General features: G+C 37.3%; 2 pseudogenes; both read left to right on the top strand.

Moving 5' to 3' along the window:
• The first annotated feature begins 5,046 nt into the window (after positions 1-5,046).
• Positions 5,047-5,983, top strand: LOC113888860 (annotated as a pseudogene).
• Positions 5,984-17,852: 11,869 nt separating this feature from the next.
• LOC113888865 lies at positions 17,853-18,800 on the top strand (annotated as a pseudogene).
• The last annotated feature ends 971 nt before the right edge of the window (positions 18,801-19,771 follow it).

Genomic DNA, 19,771 nt, shown 5'->3' with positions numbered 1-19,771 from the left:
GGTGAACAATCACACCATCATGATTATCTGGGTCGTGAAGATCTTTTTTGTACAGTTCTTCTGTGTATTCTTACCATCTCTTCTTAATATCTTCAACTTCTGTTAAGTCCCTGCAATTTCTGTCCTTTATTGAGCCCATATTTGCATGAAATGCTCCCTTGGAATCTCTAGTGTTCTTGAAGAGATCTCTAGTCTTTCCCATTCTGTTGTTTTCCACTATTTCTTTGCATTGATCACTGAGGAAGGCTTTCTTATCTCTCCTTGCTATTCTTTAGAACTCTGCATTCAAATCAGTATATCTCTCCTTTTCTCCTTTGGTTTTCGTTTCCCTTCTTTTCACAGCTATTTGTAAGGTCTCTTCAGATAGCCATTTTGCTTTATTGCATTTCTTTTTCTTGGGGATGGTCTTGATTCCCGTCTCCTGTACAATGTCATGAACCTCCATCCATAGTTCATCAGGCACTCTATCTATCAGATCTAGGCCCTTAAATCTATTTCTCACTTCCACTGTATAGTCATAAGGGATTCAATGTAGGTCATATCTGAATGGTCTAGTAGTTTTCTCCACTTTCTTCAATTTCAGTCTGAATTTGACATTAAGGATTTTTCATGATCTGAGCTACAGTCAGCTCCTGGTCTTGTTTTTTGGTGACTGTATAGAGCTTCTCCATCTTTGGCTGCAAAGAATATAATCAATCTGATTTTGGTGTTGGCTATCTGGGGATGTACATGTGTAGAGTCTTCTTTTGTGTTATTGGAAGATGGTGTTTGCTATGACCAGTGCATTTTCTTGGCAAAACTCTATTAGCCTTTGCCCTGCTTCATTTCATATTCCAAGGCCAAATTTGCCTGTTATACCAGATGTTTCTTGACTTCCTACTTTTGCATCCCAGTCCCCTTTAATGAAAAGGACATCTTTTTTGGGTGTTAGTTCTAGAAGGTCTTGTAGGTCTTCATAGAACTGTTCAACTTCAGCTTCTTCAGCATTACTGTTCAGGGCATAGACTTGGATCACTGTGATATTCAATGGTTTGCCTTGGAGATGAACAGAGATAATTCTGTCATTTTTGAGATTGTATCCAAGTACTGCATTTCAGACTCTTTGGTTGACTACGATGGCTACTCCATTTCTTTAAGGGATTCCTACCCACAGTGGTAGTTATACTGGTCATCTCAGTTAAATTCACCCATTCCAGTCCATCTTAGTTTGCTGATTCCTAGAATGTCAATGTTCACTCTTGCTATCTTCTGTTTGACCACTTCCAATTTGCCCTGATTCATGGACCTACCATTCCAGGTTCCTATGCAGTATTGCTCTTTACAGCATCAAACCTTGCTTCTATCACCATCCACAACTGGGTGGTGTTTTGCTTTGGCTCAATCCCTTCATTCTTTCTGGAGTTATTTCTCCACGGATCTTCAGTAGCATAGTGGGGCACCTACTGACCTGGGGAGTTCATCTTTCAGTGTCCTATCTTTTTGCCTTTTTATACTGTTCATGGGGTTTGCAAGGCAAGAATAGTGAAGTAGTTTGCCGTTCCCTTCTCCAGTGGACCACATTCTGTCAGACCTCTCCACCATGACCCTTCCATCTTGGGTGGAAATTATTTTCAGTAAATGCCCAGAAGTTGTATGTTGGACCATACAGGGAGTTGCTAATCAACAGGTATATAAAGTTTCAGTTAAGGAAGGTGAATAAAATCTATGGATCTACTCTATAGCATTTAACCATAATTTACCATACTGTACTATTCACTCATAAATTATTTAATGGGGCAGATAAAATATTATGTATTTTATCGCATTAAATCAAAATTTAAAAAGTAGACAAGGTCCATGGAATTTCCCAAGCAAAAATACTAGAGTGGGTTGCCATTTACTACTCCAGCGAATCTCCCTAATCCAGAGATCAAACTCAAGTCTCCCACATTGGTAGGCAGATTCTTTACCACTGTGTCACCTGGGAAGCCCAAATCAACTATAATTCAATAAAAAATTTTTTGTTGTTGAGAAAAAAAGAAAAAGAGGCATGAGAGACACAGAATCAACATCCTGTAGTGCAGTGTTATAGGACAAAAGAAAAACTAGATTCTCAAAAGAGAGGATAGTCTTCAGTGGAAAAGGATGCAGGTATATCGAGAAACCTATTGGGAAGTTATGCTACAATTAAAAAAAAAAAGTTGAAGCAGATGAAAAAATCTTGAAATCAATGAAAAAATATCGTATGATCATTAGGGCTCATTTCCTAAATATCTGCAAGTCTAACTTACCAAATATGCTCCAGAGTTACTTAGTAGCTTGCCTAAATTAATATTTAAATTTCTCACAAACACTTAAAGTTTAATAAGTTCATAATATCACTTTCATCACTCCATCTTAAATCATAACCCCAAAATTTGAAAAACCATATTGATCCAGTCACAAAAGAAAAAAATCACAAAAGTATTTTTTGTTCCTAATCTCAGTGTCATTCCCTCATCTCTTTCTCATAGAGCCCACACCATGAATTATGTTGCTGATGCCTTTCTTGTTTCTGCTCTCAACTGTTAATGTACCATCTTCTATTTCCATTTCTCTACTTTGGCTCATTATCTTCCACCAGGAATCCTATAGCAACTGTTTACTCACTTTTAAATTTTTACTCATGATTTCTACCTCCTTTCAATTATGTAATTATTATCTTCATAACAGCAAGAATTATCTTTTTAAAGTTTAAAACTGACCGTGTTCCTTATCTACCTTCAAACTTAACAATGCTTTAGAATTCACTTAAAATAAAATCCAACTATTTACTGTGACCTATATTATATGATTCTACTGTCTCCATTTCCTCATTATTATTTAGTCACACTGGCTCCATTAAGTTTTGCTATAAAAACAGACAGGAAAAGGAATAGTTATTTTCTACCCTAAAACAGCATCTTCAAGAAATCGGAATCCTGGAATGTTCTTCTGGTGATTCACTCAAAAGTTGGTTCTGCCTCACCGTTCAGTTTTAGTTCAAATGTATGTCTCAAAAAGGTCTTCTTTTAACATCTTGTGTGAAATAATTCTCCCAGGTTATCCTAATGTGTATTTTGTTACTTGTCCTTATTAAAATTAATATACTCTACAATTATCTTGTGCTTATATTTTGTTACCAGCCCTTTCTCTCTTCCCTATTACTGGAATAGTATGTCCATGAGGTAAGGGACAAGTCATTCAACTGAAGCTTGGCTATTTCCTGACAAAAGTAGAAAATCAACAAATACCTGGTAATTAAATAAGAAAATGATTCAAGGGACCAAAGACAATGTTTGGTGTCAGTATAAAATATTCAACAATATTAGAAGTAATTTTGGTCTTATATCGCTGATTCTTTTTCATTGTCACAACTCTTTTTTTTCTTTCTTACTGTAGAATTTTTATTTTAATTTTGTTTAGAAGAGAAATGTCAACAGTTCTGGCCTTTGAAAAGTCACATATTTATGATATATAGATTTAAAAAACACTTTATTGAATTATGATTGACATGTCAAAACTCTACATGTTTGCAACTTAATGAGATTGGAGATGTGTGTGCATCAGTGAGATCATCACTATCTACAAAAGTTTCAGATTCACCATCTACAAAAGTTTCTTCCTGCTCACTTTATTAATTATTGTTAATATATTGCATATATATATGTTAATTGTTGCTAAAAGGTAAATCTTACGTTAATTGGTCATGTAACTTTGACCCTCTACAACTTCTCTCCGAGTCCTCAGCTTAGAGACTCTGAACAGACTTCTTTATGTCAGGTGCCCCCAACTAGACATCAATTGTTATTGAGAAAAAGCTCAACTTAGTGAGGTCAAATATCACGTTTCAAATATCTCTAGCAAAATATTCAGTTGTATTATAATCTCATGTAGATCCTTTAGCAAATATATGTAATGAAATTACCATAGAAGTTCTATAAAAGGATGTTTAATATTATTGCATTGATGAAAAAATATCAAAAATCTGATAAAATATCAGTAAAGTTATGAACTAAAATTGAGGTTAGAAGTATTTCATAATTCAAAAAATAATGTTAAAAATTGTATAAATAAAAAAATAATGGTTAAAATAAAAGCACATTGAAATAATATGAGGAATTGTATCAACTTGTGGGCAAGAAGGAAAAGAGCTATGAAAGGGAGGAAAACACTTTCAAAGAGAAAAATTTTTTTAAAGGTGAAAAGAGAATAGTTGATGTAAAAAATGTATCTAAGAACATGTCTCCATATATTTTTTTCTGGTAATAAAGTGAAAAATGAGCAAAGAGTTTAACATAAATAGATGGTCAAATCTGCAAGTTCAATACAGACCAAATAGAAGCTATAGAAATACAGTATAAATGAAAAGGGGTAGAGCATTGGCTAAATTATCTATTCTTAAGAAAAAGCAAGAAATCTCAGATTAGGAAATTAAGAGTAGATGCCAAATTATTTGTGTGCTTAGTCACTCAGTCATGTCCAACTCTGTGACCCCCATCAGGACTGTTGCCCACCAGGGTCTTCTGTCCATGGAATTTTCCAGGCAAGACTATTGGAACAGGTTGCCATTTCCTGTTCCCAGGGATCTTCCCAATCCAGGGATTGAACCTCTGTCTCTTGCGTATCCTGCATTGGCAGGCAGATTTTTTACCATTAAGCTACTGGGGAAATCTTGAATTATTAGGGAACTTGCAATTCCTCATGTCTTCCTCACACTCTGTGCAAGAGGCATCAGATTGGAATCTCCATTCTATTTTTTAAGCTACTAAAACAGTCATAATTTAATAAGATTATGAGAAAATAAAATTTCAAAATATACATTACACTGGATCATCTGTTTAATTTGCCGTACCCGTCTCATCTCTTCAGTAAATGATTGCAAAGTTGGTTTACTAGACCTAGAAGTTTGAGTTTAGTAACTGAGACCAATAGGAAATCTCATCAAAGGATTGCTTTTGACATCTAATAACAGTACTGGAAAATAATTCCATAAGGTTTGTGACTACTTCTTTTTTTCTTCAAACAGATGACTTTCCAAACCTTTACATGGCTAACGGAAATTTCACCTGAGTCACTGAGTTTATTCTCACAGGAGTCTCAGAACGTCCAGACCTCCAGATCCCACTCTTCTTTGTCTTTCTGGTCATCTATGGACTGACAGTGACAGGAAACCTAAGCATCATCACCCTCACCAGTGTGGACTCTTACCTTCAGACCCCCATGTATTTCTTCCTCTGGTACTTGGCCATCATCAATCTTTGCAATTCAACTGTCATTGCTCCTAAAATGCTGATCAATTTCTTAGTAAAGAAACACACCACCTCCTACTATGAACGTGCCACCCAACTGGGAGGGTTCTTGGTTTTCATTGTAGCTGAGGTGCTCCTGTTAGTTGTGATGGCCTATGACCGCTATGTGGCCATTTGTAACCCCCTGCTCTACATAGTGGTGGTGTCTCAGAGGATCTGTCTTCTGGTAGTTTCCCTCACATACTTCTATAGCTTTTGTACATCAATTGTAACTTCATCGTCTGTATTCTCTATGACTTATTGCTCTTCCAATGTAATCAATCACTTTTGCTGTGATACCATCCCTCTGTTAGCATTATCTTGCTCTGATACTTCAGTTCTAGAAGCAATAATATATATGTCTGCATCTACAAATTTGGTGTTTTCCATAATTACTGTCATAGCATCTTCTTTCAACATTTTTTTCTGTCCGTTCTAAAGATATGTTCATCAGAAGGAAGGAAAAGAGCCTTTTCCACATGTGCCTCACATATTACAGCAGTGTCAGTCTTCTATGGAACTCTACTGTTTGTGTATTTGCAGCCTCAAACTAACCGTTCTCTGGGTGCTGATAAAATGGCTTCAGTGTTCTATACACTGGTGATTCCCATGCTGAACCCCATGATCTACGCCTGAGGAATAAGGACATGAAAGCTGCATTGAAGAGATTTATTAGAAATCCATGCTGTTTTTAGAGTCATTCTAGTTTTAAAACTCTGTAGATAAATGAAGGTAGGCTGCCATTGGTTGGAGAAAGCTGAGATTAGATGTCTGGTTTATAGGTTCTCAAGTAACCCTGGAAATTAAATAGGATTATGTTTCCAGGAAATGGTGATTTTAAAAATAACCTGACTCTCCTGGAATTCTCAGATAAATATAGAAATGAAGAATATTCACTAACTTTGCTTAGTGTTCAGTAATCTAGATTGAAAGAAATGTTTCCAGGAGTCAGGAGAGATATGTTAAGAAATAAGTAAACTAGAACAGAGCAATATCTATAAATGAAACAAGCAAGCTGATCATTCTTATTATTTTGTTTCTTTTTATTTTTATCCTGGATGTGTATGGGTATAGTAGATAACTACATCTTGAAGAATTGTAATTAGAGATGGCTAAAATCTTTTTTACTCTTTTTAGCAAAATTATGCCAGTTATCTTTAAAGTAAAACTCCCTACTCTTTCTTAATATTGTTTGTTTGATAAAATATTTAGTAGGAGTGAATTTACATTCTGAATGTCAACCCAAATATGACTATTTTATTCTGTTAATATATTTTATATATTTTGAATTTGTTATAAATGTATATAATTTATACATCAACATAAAAACATAGTAAATTTTTTAATATGCTCTCATTTTATTCATGAGGTTAGTGGATACCATTAAGATTTTCCTTTCTCCTTACTGAGTATAGTCCTCTTTACTGCATTTAATACATGCACTTTATTGTGAGACAATGGACATTCAATGAACAATCTTTTTCAGAGTTCTTTATACCATTACAAAAACAATTTGTTTTCCAAAAATATTCTGTTGTGTTTTCTGATAGTTTTTGATCAGTAAGCTTACACTAAAATCTGTTCTCCAACTGTGAATGGATAGGGATGACCAGACAATATCACAGACTTATTAAATCAGATCACCAAATAAAGATTACTAAAACCATATTTTAAGAAAAGTTGAAAGGAGTTGAGGTTACAAAAATATTCAGAGATAAGATTGTAGAGACTCACATTAACATATAAGTTTTCAAATACAATTCACACTTTATTTTTAATGCAATATAAAATGGGTTTTATGTCCAAATATCAGAAGTTAACGTTTTGAAAGGACTGAAAAGCAAATGAGAGGAAATGAAATCAGGGAAATAAGGGAAATTTGGATACACTTTATCACAAAGTGTTGTTGATGTACAATACTATATTAGTTTTAGGCATAGTTGAACATTACACATGTGAAATAAAAAAATAAATAAAACACACTAATGACTATAACAAAATAGAAATAGATTCATAGGAACAAAGAGCAGACTAGTGGGGAAAAGGAAGAGGAGAGAGATAAGATAGGGGCAGAGGAAGAGGCATAATCCACTGTGTGCAAAATTACTGGAAAATTGGCAAACAGAGAGGACACATATGTAATGAGTGTTTTCAGATATCCGACAATTGGCAGCACAGGACTGTGATGTCAGTAAAGGGTACAGTTAACTGTCCTTCACATAGGGTGATGGTGGGCGTGAAGAGAACACAGTATTCAGGTAAAGTTGAAGACACAGTCAGACCAGAAGGGCCGAGGTGCCTGGGATATGTGAGTTGGGAACTAGAGTGGAGACATCTAAGCAGACACAGTGACTACCCAGCAGCCTGAATTCTGCTTGAGAAGTCCAGTGACTTCTGAACCATACCTATTAAGGTGAGATTCCATAAGGCCAGGTCAATAACAGCTACCAGGGAGTGAGAAATGGCTGGAGGTCTGGATGATGAAGACTACCACTTCACACAGGATTGAAACACATCAAAATTCTGTCAAACTCTAGTGGGAAGACTCACTGAATGCCTAGGGCTCTGTCCAACTCAAACCTGAGCCATGCAGGTGGGGGAAAGGTTGAAGACACCAGACAAAGCTAAAAATGTGCACGAACATTTATATTACCATCCATGAGGCAGAGTTTGCAGTTTGACACAAACTTTGTTAATTTCCTGCAAAAATAATTAACTACAAGAAAAATTAATTCAGCCCTCTTAAGAAGAATATAGCAATATTTAGATATCATCAGAGCATCCTATCACAATTTCCATTTCGACTCCGGAGTTCTCTAACACAGCACAATCCTTGAATTGATAACAGAGAGTAGTTTCTAGTTTTCCCTCTCACTTCTCAGTCTTCAGAGTGTTAGTCTGTGTACCTTGAGATGGGACTTTATCAGCTTTATGGCCTCTCCTAACCACTCCATCTCCTGCATCCCAATCTGTTCTGTACATGAGAAGCTGTCTGAGGGGAGAAGATTTTTTTGCCCTCCCTGCTGCTGCTGCTAAGTCGCTTCAGTCGTGTCTGACTCTGTGTGACCCCATAGATGGCAGCCTACCAGGCTCCCCTGTCCCTTGGATTCTACAGGCAAGAACACTGGAGTGGGTTGCCATTGCCTTCTCCGTCCCTACTGGTGCATTTTTTTGCTTTGTATCACTGCAGGATTTTGAGCCAAAGAACTAAACAGAGACATCAAAATAATAAAACCTCTGTGTGTTTATTGGCCATCTGGATGTCTTCTTTGGACAAATCTCTGTTTAGGTCTTCTGCTTATTTTCTTGATTAGGTTGTTTGTTTTCCTAATATTGAGCTATACTAGCTGCTTATATATTTTGGAGATTAATACTTTGTCAGTTGTTTCATTTGGAACTATTTTGTCCCATTCTGAGGATTGTCTTTTAATCTTGTTTATTGTTTTCTTTGCTGTGCAAAAACTTTTAAGTTTAAATAGGTTCCATTTGTATATTTTTGTTTTTATTTCCATTACTCTAGTAGGTGGGTCAAAGAGGACCTTTCTGTAACTTATATCAAAGAGTATTCTGTCTATATTTCCTTTCAGAATTATATAGCTTCTCGTCTTACATTTAGTTAGTTTTGTTTTTTAATTCACTTTGAGTTTATCTTTGTGTATGGTGGTAGGAACTGTTCTAATTTCATTCTTTTACACATACTTGTCCAATTTTCCCAGCACCACATATTGAAGAAACTATCTTTTCTCCATTGTATATCATTGCTTTCTTTGTCAAAAATGAGATGTCCATAGGTGTGCAGGTTTATCTCTGGACTTTCTATCTTATCCCATTGGTCTATATTTCTGTTTTTGTACCACCCCCCCCCCAAAATGGGCAGAAGACCTAAATAGACAGTTCTTCAAAGAAGACATACAGATTACAAATAAACACATGGAAAAAAAGAATGCTTAGCATTGCTTATTGCTAGAGAAATGTAAATCAAAACCACAATGAGGTATCACCTCACACAGGTCACAATGGTCATCATTAATAAATCTACAAACAATAAATGCTGGAGAGAATGTGGGAGAAAAGGGAATCCTATTGCACTGTTGGTGGGAATGTAAAGTGATACAGCCACTATGGAGAACAGTATGGAAACTCCTTAAAACACTAGGCATAAAACTACCATATGACCCAGTGATCCCACTACTGGGCATATACCCTGAGAAAACCATAATTGGAAAAGACACATGTGCCCCAATGTTCATAGTGGCATTATGTACAATAGCTACGATGTTGAAGCAACTGAGATGTCCATTGACAGAAGAATGGAAAAAGAAAATGTCATACAAATATACAATGGAATACTCAGTTCAGTTCAGTCGCTCAGTCGTGTCTTACTCTTTGTGACCCCATGAATCGCAGTTCACCAGGCCTCCCTGTCCATCACCAACTCATGGAGTTCACCCATACTCACGTCCAGCCATCTCATCCTCTGTCGTCCCCTTCTCCTCCTGCCCCCAACCCCTCCCAGCATCAGAGTCTTTTCCAATGAGTCAACTCTTCATGTGAGGTGGCCAAAGTACTGGCATTTCAGCTTTAGCATCAGTCCTTCCAAAGAAATCCCAGGGCTGATCTCCTTCAGAATGGACTGGTTGGATCTCCTGGCACTCCAAGGGACTCTCAAGAGTCTTCTCCAACACCACAGTTCAAAACCATCAATTCTTCCCCACTCAGCCTTCTTCACAGTCCAACTCTCACATCCATACATGACCACAGGAAAACCATAGCCTTGACTAGACGAACCTTTGTTGGCAAAGGAATGTCTCTGCTTTTGAATATGCTATCTAGGTTGGTCATAACTTTCCTTCCAAGGAGTAAATTTTTTTTAATTTCGTGGCTGCAGTCACCATCTGCAGTGATTTTGGAGCCCAAAAAAATGAAGTCTGACACTGTTCCCACTGTTTCCCCCATCTATTTCCCATGAAGTGATGGGACCAGATGCCATGATCTTCGTTTTCTGAATGTTGAGCTTTAAGCCAACTTTTTCACTCTCCACTTTCACTTTCATCAAGAGGCTTTTGAATTCCTCTTCACTTTCTACCATAAGGGTGGTGTCGTCTGCATATCTGAGATTATTGATATTTTTCCCGACAATCTTGATTCCAGCTTGTGTTTCTTCCAGCTCAGCATTTCTCATGATGTACTCTGCATAGAAATTAAATAAGCAGGGTGACAAAATACAGCCTTGACGTACTCCTTTTCCTATTTGGAACAAGTCTGTTGTTCCATGTCCAGTTCTAACTGTTGCTTCCTGTCCTGCATACAAATTTCTCAAGAGGCAGATCAGGTAGTCTGATATTCCCATCTCTTTCAGATTTCCACAGTTTATTGGGATCCACACAGTCAAAGGCTTTGGCATAGTCAATAAAGCAGAAATATATGCTTTTCTAGAACTCTTTTGCTTTTTCCATGATCCAGCAGATGTTGGCAATTTGATCTCTGGTTCCTCTGCCTTTTCTAAAACCAGTTTGAACATCAGGAAGTTCACAGTTCACATATTGCTGAAGCCTGGCTTGGAGAATTTTGAGCATTATTTTACTAGCGTGTGAGATGAATGCAATTGTGCAATAGTTTGAGCATTCTTTGGCATTGCCCATCTTTAGGATTGGAATGAAAACTGGCCTTTTCCAGTCCTGTGGTCACTGCTGAGTTTTCCAAATTTGCTGGCATATTGAGTACAGCACTTTCACAGCATCATCTTTCAGGTTTTGAAATAGCTCAACTGGAATTCCATCACCTCCACTAGCTTTGTTCATAGCGATGCTTTCTAAGGCCCACTTGACTTCACATTCCAGGATGTCTGGCTCTAGGTCAGTGATTACACCATCATGATTATCTGGGTCGTGAAGAACTTTTTTGTACAGTTCTTCTGTGTATTCTTGCCATCTCTTCTTAATATCTTCTGCTTCTGTTATGTCTATACCATTTCTGTCCTTTATCGAGCCCATCTTTGTGGGAGTCCAGCCCCAGCTGATGCAGGGTATTCGAAGGAGAGACGGCATCAGCGAGGATCAGGAAACAACTGCTTAATTAAACGTTAATTAAGGATATAAAAAGTAATAGAATGAGGATAGCTTAGTGAGGAAATTCAGTGGAGAAAAGAGGCTGAAATAAGGATAGCTCAGTAGGAAAATTCAGTGAAGAAAAGAGGCTGAATAATTCAGCCAGAAGGTAAGAGAAAGAACGACATGGGGAGACCAAGTTTCGGTGAACAAGGCCCGCACTTTATTTTCCAAAGTAGTTTTTATACCTTAAGTTGTGCATAGAGGATAATGGGGGAAGGGGTAGAGTCATGCAAGGACAGCAGTTCCTGATCCTAAACGAAGCCAGACTTTCAAACTTATCATATGCAAAAGTTCAGGTGATTTACATCATCTTCTGGCCAGGAGGCCTGTTAACATTTTAAGAAATGTATTTTTCTCTAAAGGTGATTATTCCAAAGTCAGGAGCCACCCTCCACAAGCATTAGATAAAGTTGCATTCTTATAGGGCAAAGGTGTGGTGGGCTCAATAAAGAAAAGAATTAACTCAAGGGTCCAAGTTTACAAACATTGAGGCTACTACTTACATTTCTATACACCCATTATATCAATCAATACACTTCCAAGGACACAGTAGGTAAGGGGTATAGAGACTTAGCAGCAAACATTGGCCCAATAAGTGAAAAACCCTTCACCAATACAATTTCTAATCAATCTTTTAACTACTCAAAGGACTCTGTGTTTAGACAGTTTAGAACATCTCCCGCCTCTCACAGTTGGGAGGCTCTGAACAATCACATGTGGCCGGAAAAACCTATTCAGGCAGGCTAGAGGACTTCCAAAGGAGTTTGTAGGTTGAAACACTGTCACACCCAGGAATTATTAACTGGAGCTGTAAGCTAACTCTTTTTTCAGAGAGAGATAGTGGGGGACAGCCCCCCATAAAGTCAGAGGTGTAGGTGAAAACACAAAGCAGAAAGTAGGCAGACTCTGGTTTTGGGGGTTGATGCTCAAGAATTTCCAGGGGGACTCCTGAGGCTCGATCCCGCCTTTGCGTATGCCGAGCCTCCTTCCTCATGACCTTTGTCATGGGCAGAGTTTCTCACGCTGGCTCCCGGCAGTGATAGAATTCCAGTTGAGCTATTCCAGATCCTGAAAGATGATGCTGTGGAAAGTGCTGCACTCATTATGCAATATGCAATATGCACTCAATATGCAATATGCCGGCTCCCGGCACATCTTTGCATGAAATGTTCCCTTGGTATCTCTAATTTTCTTGAAAAGATCTCTAGTCACCAGATGGTCAACACCGAAATCAGATTGATTATATTCTTTGCAGCCAAAGATGGAGAAGCTCTATACAGTCAACAAAAACAAGACCAAGAGCTGACTGTGGCTCAGATCATGAACTCCTTATTGCCAAATTCAGACTTAAACTGAAGAAAGTAGGGAAAACCACTAGACCATTCAGGTATGACCTAAATCAAATCCCTTTTGATTATACAGTGGAAGTGAGAAACAGAGTTAAGGGCCTAGATCTGATAGGTAGAGTGCCTGATGAACTATGGAATGAGGTTCATGACATTGTACAGGAGAGAGGGATCAAGACTATCCCCATGGAAAAGAAATGCAAAAAGCAAAATGGCTGTCTGGGGAGGCCTTACAAATAGCTGTGAAAAGAAGAGAAGCAAAAAGCAAAGGAGAAAAGGAAAGATATAAACATGTGAATACAGAATTCCAAAGACTAGCAAGAAGAGATAAGAAAGCCTTCTTCAGCGATCAATGCAAAGAAATAGAGGAAAACAACAGAATGGGGAAGACTAGAGATCTCTTCAAGAAAATTAGAGATACCAAGGGAATATTTCATGCAAAGATGGGCTCAATAAAGGACAGAAATGGTATTACTCAGCCTCAAAAAGAATGGATTTAATTCCATTCTATGGATGTGGATGAAATTACAATCTGTTATATAGAGTGAAGTAAGTAATAAAGAGAAAAACAAATGTTGCGTATTAACATACACACACTCAAACACACAGACACACACACACACATATATAGAGAGAGAGTGAATCTAGAAAAAAATGGTATTGATGAATCTATTTGCAGAAAAGGAATGGAAACTCAGATATAGAGAATGGACTTGTGGATACAGTGGAGGAAAAGGAGAAAGGATGAATGGAGAAAGTAGCACTTACGTATATACACCGCCACATGTAAAACAGATAGCTGGTGAGAAGTTGCTATATAACACAGGGGCCCAGACTGGCACTCTGTCATGACCTAGAGGGGTGGAATAGGTGGAGGGGAGGGAAACCTCAGCGGGATGTGATACATATATAATTATGGCTGATTTGCATTGCTATATGGCAGAAAATAACAAAACACTGTAAAGCAAATTTCCCTTAATATGAAATAAATTAAGGAAACTTCTAGAAGAAACTCTCCAAAAGCAGTTTCATGTAACACACTTATAAAAAGTCCAAACAATCAATAAAATATTGATTAAAATTGACAAAATTTAGACACTTTAAAATGTGTGTGTGTATATATATATATATATATGAATGACCAGCAAATACATTGACAAATGTCCAATATCATTAGTCATTAAGTAAATGAAAATTAAACTCACAATTAGATAATTTCATCTCTATTTCCATTTATAAGCAGATTCATTTTGATATATGGCAAAACCAATACAATATTGTAAAGTTAAAATAAAATAAAGTAAAAATAATCCTATCCAATGATGATGATTTGCTTGCAATTTTATCATAACTTCTGAAACAGTTGTAGTTTTACTGTGAGAAAGCACATCCATGTTTTTCATTGTTACTGTAATAGCTGTCTTTAAGTAAGTGTCTCCCTGGAACTGTACAGATAAATTATACTGTCTTCTTCCTTTCCTTAAACTGTTCCTTACAATTTTTCACTAGGGAATATGCAGGTTATCCTAGGTAATTTGAAGACATCACGGGAAATTAAAAAAAAAAAAAAACTCATATAATTTGGGGAGAATCATCTGAATAAATTTCATACTACTTCCTCAGGGAACATCACAAGGAGAGAGGGAACATATAAATTGCCCCTACCCAAAGACGAGTCAGAGTAATTTGAGAGCAGAAATTCGAATTCTTCATTAAAGGTGAGTAAATAAGAATTGTAGATGTTGCTTAACACCACGATTTTGGTAATTTCACTTAATTCTTAACTATGGATACTCTTTCAGTCACTGACAGCTTATTTCTTACATCACAAAAATTTCATTATCTCTTTTGTTAACTGGTTTCCCTGGAAAAGCATAGCAGTTTTAGGACATAAATCCTATGAATTGACTAGAGGTCATATATTCATCGGGTTTGTGAAAATGAAAAGTGGTAGTTGGATATTGTAAGTGCAGAAGTAATTAGGAATATCTGAAAATCATCAGCAAATTAATCTGTTAAAATTAGTAAAGCTAAGATTTCCAGATAAAATACAGGATGTTCAGTTGAATTTAAATTTCAGATAAATAATAACTACATTTTAATATGTGGCTCATTTGGAGAAGGAAATGGCAACCCACTCCAGTATTCTTGCCTGAAGAATCCCAGGGACAGGGGAGCTTGGTGGGATGCCATCTATGTGGTCACACAGAGTTGGACATGACTGAAGTGACTTAGCAGCAGCAGCCTGTAATATTTGATTTTTTTTCTATAAATACACCCAACACAGGTCTTCCCTGGTGGATCAGTGGTAAAGAATTCTCCTGCCAATGCAGGAGGCTTAGATTTGATCCCTGGTCCAGGAAGATCCCTTGGAGAAGGAAATGGCAACCCTCTCCAGTATTCTTTCCTGGAAAATCCAATGGGTGGAGGAGCTTGGTGGTCTACAATCCATGGGGTTGCAAGGGGTTGAATGTGACTTAGCAACTGAACAACAACAAAAACAAATACCCAGTGCAATCTTAGAAAAATAATATTTTAAGATATGTGTTACTCATGAATCACTTTATGAACTGAATAATTTTACTATATTATTCCTTATATATGTGAATAAACCCCCATGCTTAAATTGAGAGACGTTTTAGTTGTTTTTCCTACTAATTGCTTATGCTTATGTTTGCTCATTTGTTTGTTTCTTTTCATACAAATATTTACAAACTGAGTGAATAGACTGGCAAAGGAATAGAATGAATAAAAAATGTTATGGAGTTATGGAGTTTTTTAAAGAGTTATGGAGAAAGCTATGAACCTCAAATAATTCCTAACTGCTATCACCAAGTCTGAAGATTGAAAAGTCAGTCATCCCATTGCATAATTTTGTACCCTGTGATTTAATTTCTAAGTCATGTCTGACTCTTGCAAACCCATGGACTGCAGCCCACCAGGCTCCTCTGCCCATGGGATTCTCCTCTAATGGTTAGCCCTAAATGAAAGTATATAAAGTGTTTCATCAGGATATTAGAAAATGACCAGAGGTATCATTTTCCAAATTAGCAGAATAGATAGGATTTCACTTTCTATTAAATATCCTATAGCAATTCCTTTTGATAAATATCTGGAAGTTGTAAGCTGGACCATATAGAGAGTTGCTAATCAACAAGTATAAAGTTTCAGCTACATGAGGTGAATAAGATCTAGAGATCTGCTGCACAGCGTTGTGTCGTAATTATCGATACTGTTCTGTTCAGCCATAAATCTCTTAATGGAGCAGATTTCAAGTTATGTATTCTTACCACATTGTTAAAATAAAATTTAAAAGGATGGGCAAGGTGCAAGGATCTGGAAATGTAGAAGAATGTAATAGCTGACACTGAAAATGAAGACATGTCTAATAAACATAAGGATGATTCTTAGTAGAAATGAAGACTTCCAAGTGGTAAAACAGATACTATAAATCTGAATTCCACTGCTTCATCCAATGTGTCTCTCTTTCTAAAATAATAATAATAAAAGATAGCAAGCCATGTTACCCCTGGTTCTAATCTGTACATGAAGAAGGAGACTGAAATCAGAATGGGATTCAGTAGAGAAACAGCAGACAACACCATCTAGAAAGAAGGAACAGAACTGGCTCAGCAATCTACAGCACTGTCTTTCCTTCTCAACTCGACTCCTTGGATCAGACTAGATTTCTGGTTTGTTAAGTTAGAACCTCTGTAGTATCTTAAAGAGAAAAGAAAATCTGAGGGGAAAAAAATGTTTATTTTCTAGATTGGTTTTCTTCGCTCAACTGGTATCTTTGAGTATCAGTAGGGAAACAGACGGAGAAGGCAATGGCACCCCACTCCAGTACTCTTGCCTGGAAAATCCCATGGGCGGAGGAGCCTGGTAGGCTGCAGTCCATGGGGTCGCTAAGAGTTGGACATGACTGAGTGACTTCACTTTCACTTTTCACTTTCATGCATTGGAGAAGGAAATGGCAACCCACTCCAGTGCTCTTGCCTGGAGAATCCCAGGGATGGGGGAGCCTGGTGGGCTGCCATCTATGGGGTCACACAGAGTCGGACACGACTGAAGTGACTTAGCAGCAGGGAAACAGAGGGACTAGGGTTAAGTGCATGTCTGGTGAAACAATATGACTAGTAAAGTGATACAGACCTGAGTGTGGAATGCATTGAATATGAGATCAAGGCTTTTTTCAATTATTCTAAAAGATATCTCAGATTACATGTTTCATTGATCAGAAAGTTTTAATGACTCCTACTTGCTTATCAACAAGTCTGACAGAATGGTAGCCTGAAGAAGAGAAGGATATAGTAGTCCATGACAGTGTTAATAACAGCTTGACCTAAGGAAGTAGGAGAGGGGGTGCTTAAGATGGCAAAGAAATATGGAAATTGGCAAAAAATACAACATAGAGCTTTAAAAGAAACTTAGAGAAAAAATGTAATGTTTGTGATTTAAATGATTGCTTTTCAACATTTAGTTTTGCAATTTAAGAAGAGTATATAAACAACTTGTGTGTGCTCAGTCACTGACTCGTGTCCGACTTTTTGCGATGCCACGGACTGTAGACCTCCAGGCTCCTCTGTCCATGGGATTCTCCAGGGGAGAATACTGGAGTAGGTAGACTTTCCCTCCTCCAGGGGATTTTCCTGACCCAGGGGTTGAATCCATGTGTCCTGCAATGGCAGATAGACTGTACTACTGCACCCCCTGGGAAGTTATAAACCATCAGCACGCTTGATTTTAGCAGAAGAAAGGGAACTGATGGGCTTCACTGGTGGCTCAAATGGTAAAGAATCTGTCAGCTATGTGGGAGATCTGAGTTTGATCCGTGGGTTGGGAAGATCCCCTGGAGAAGGCAACAGCTACCCACTCCAGTATTCTGACCTGGTAAATTCCATGGACTGTAAGATCCATGGGGTCACAAAGAGTCAGACACGATTGAGTGACTTTCACTTACTCAAGGGAATGGATGTATTTTCAAAGTATGATTCCAGGAAATCTTACCCCAGAAGTTGCCCTTGACATATAACAATAGTCCTAGAAATTTTTAAAAACTGTAAACACTTCTCCTTTCTTTCCCAGATGACTTTCTACACTCTTACATGGCTAATGGAAATTTCACCCGAGTCACTGATTTATTCTCACAGGAGTCTCGGAACGTCCAGACCTCCAGATCCCACTCTTCTTTGTCTTCCTGGTCATCTATGGACTGACAGTGACAGGGAACCTAAGCATAATCACCCTCACCAGTGTGGACTCTTGACTTCAGACCCCCATGTATTTCTTCCTCTGGCACTTGGCCATCATCAATCTTGGCAATTCAACTGTCATTGCCCCTAAAATGCTGATCAATTTCTTAGTAAAGAAACATACCACCTCCTACTATGAACGTGCCACCCAACTGGGAGGGTTCTTGGTTTTCATTGTAGCTGAGGTGCTCCTGTTAGCTGTGATGGCCTATGACCGCTATGTGGCCATTTGTAACCCCCTGCTCTACATGGTGGTTGTATCTCCGTGGATCTGTCTTCTGCTAGTTTCCCTCACATACCTCTATAGCTTTTCCACAGCTATTGTGGCCTCATCTTCTGTATTCTCTGTGACTTATTGCTCTTGCAATATCATCAATGATTTTTATTGTGATATTGCCCCTCTGCTAGCATTGTCCTGCTCTGATATTTCCTTTCCAGAAACATTTTGTTTTTATATCTGCAGCTACAAATCTGCTGTTTTCCATAATTATAGTTCTTGTATCTTATTTCAACATTGTTTTGTCCATTCTCAAAATACATTCATCAGAAGGAAGGAAAAAAGCCTTTTCCACCTGTGCATCACATATGATGGCAGTATCTGTCTTCTATGGCACAATGATATTCATGTATGTGCAGTCTCAAACTAACCATTCTATGGATACTGATAAAGTGGCCTCCGTGTTTTATACTCTGGTGATTCCCACGCTGAAACCCATGATCTACAGCTTGAGGAACAAGGATGTGAAGGCTGCCTTAAAGACATTTCTGACAAATACATGCTGTTCTTTTAAGGTGATGTAATTTTAGAAATCGGTAAATAAATAGAGTTAAGACAAATTGCCATTGTGTCAGAAAAAGCAATGGTTAGATGACTGATTAATAGGTATGCAGCCTACTCTGGGAATTAAAAGGTGCTAGAATTTGGGATGCACTGATTTAAAAAAAAAATCTGAAGCTCTTGGATGTATGAATTTAATACAGAAACAAAGCATTATTCACCTATTTTCTCAAGGATTATGCAAACCTCTACATTGAAATAAATATTTCCAGGATTCAGGAGAGATATGAATTTGAAAGTTTTAAATAAGTCAAAACAGAAGAAGGAAAATAATAGCTGAGGGAAGTAAGTGGGTTTTTCTCACTCTTTGGCTTTCTTTTACTTTCTGTGCATGTAGCAGATCACTGCATCTGGAATTGCAGATGGCCTAAATCCTTTTCATCATTAAGTAGCAAAATTAAACTGACAAATATATTTTAAACAATCCCTAACTCTTTCTTAGTATGGTTTGAAGGAAAATCTACACACTCCTGATACATTGGTAATTTGAATGATAACCAAAATGCAGTTGAAATTATTTTTATGGCAATGAATGCAATTTATACAACTTATTAATGAAGAACACAAGGCATCATCACTGATGGCTTTCAGTCTGAGTACTACTGTATGATAATTTAAGTGGAGTTTATAAGAATTTTTTCTTCTTACTCTAGGTATCAGTTTTCTCCACTATGTTTAATAAATGTACTGTGTTTTGATATAAGTAAGCATTCAGTGAATCATGTTTTTGAAAGTTCCTTGCATCATTAAGAAAAAAATTTAATTGTTTTTGTAATTTTTTGATTTCTGATAGTTTTTGAGTGCATATCAAAATTTATCATACAACTTGCATATATGCAGGTGACCAGACTGTATCTCAGATTTATCAAATCAGAATGGAGGATATGAGGATATCATAACCAATATCCTAACCAATATGGAGGATATGAGGATA

Source organism: Bos indicus x Bos taurus, unplaced genomic scaffold (assembly GCF_003369695.1).
Source record: "Bos indicus x Bos taurus breed Angus x Brahman F1 hybrid unplaced genomic scaffold, Bos_hybrid_MaternalHap_v2.0 tig00002614_arrow_arrow_obj, whole genome shotgun sequence".
NCBI classification, from domain to species: Eukaryota; Metazoa; Chordata; class Mammalia; order Artiodactyla; family Bovidae; genus Bos; species Bos indicus x Bos taurus.
Note: the sequence above shows the minus strand (reverse complement) of the source record. Positions and strands in the feature narration are given on the sequence as shown.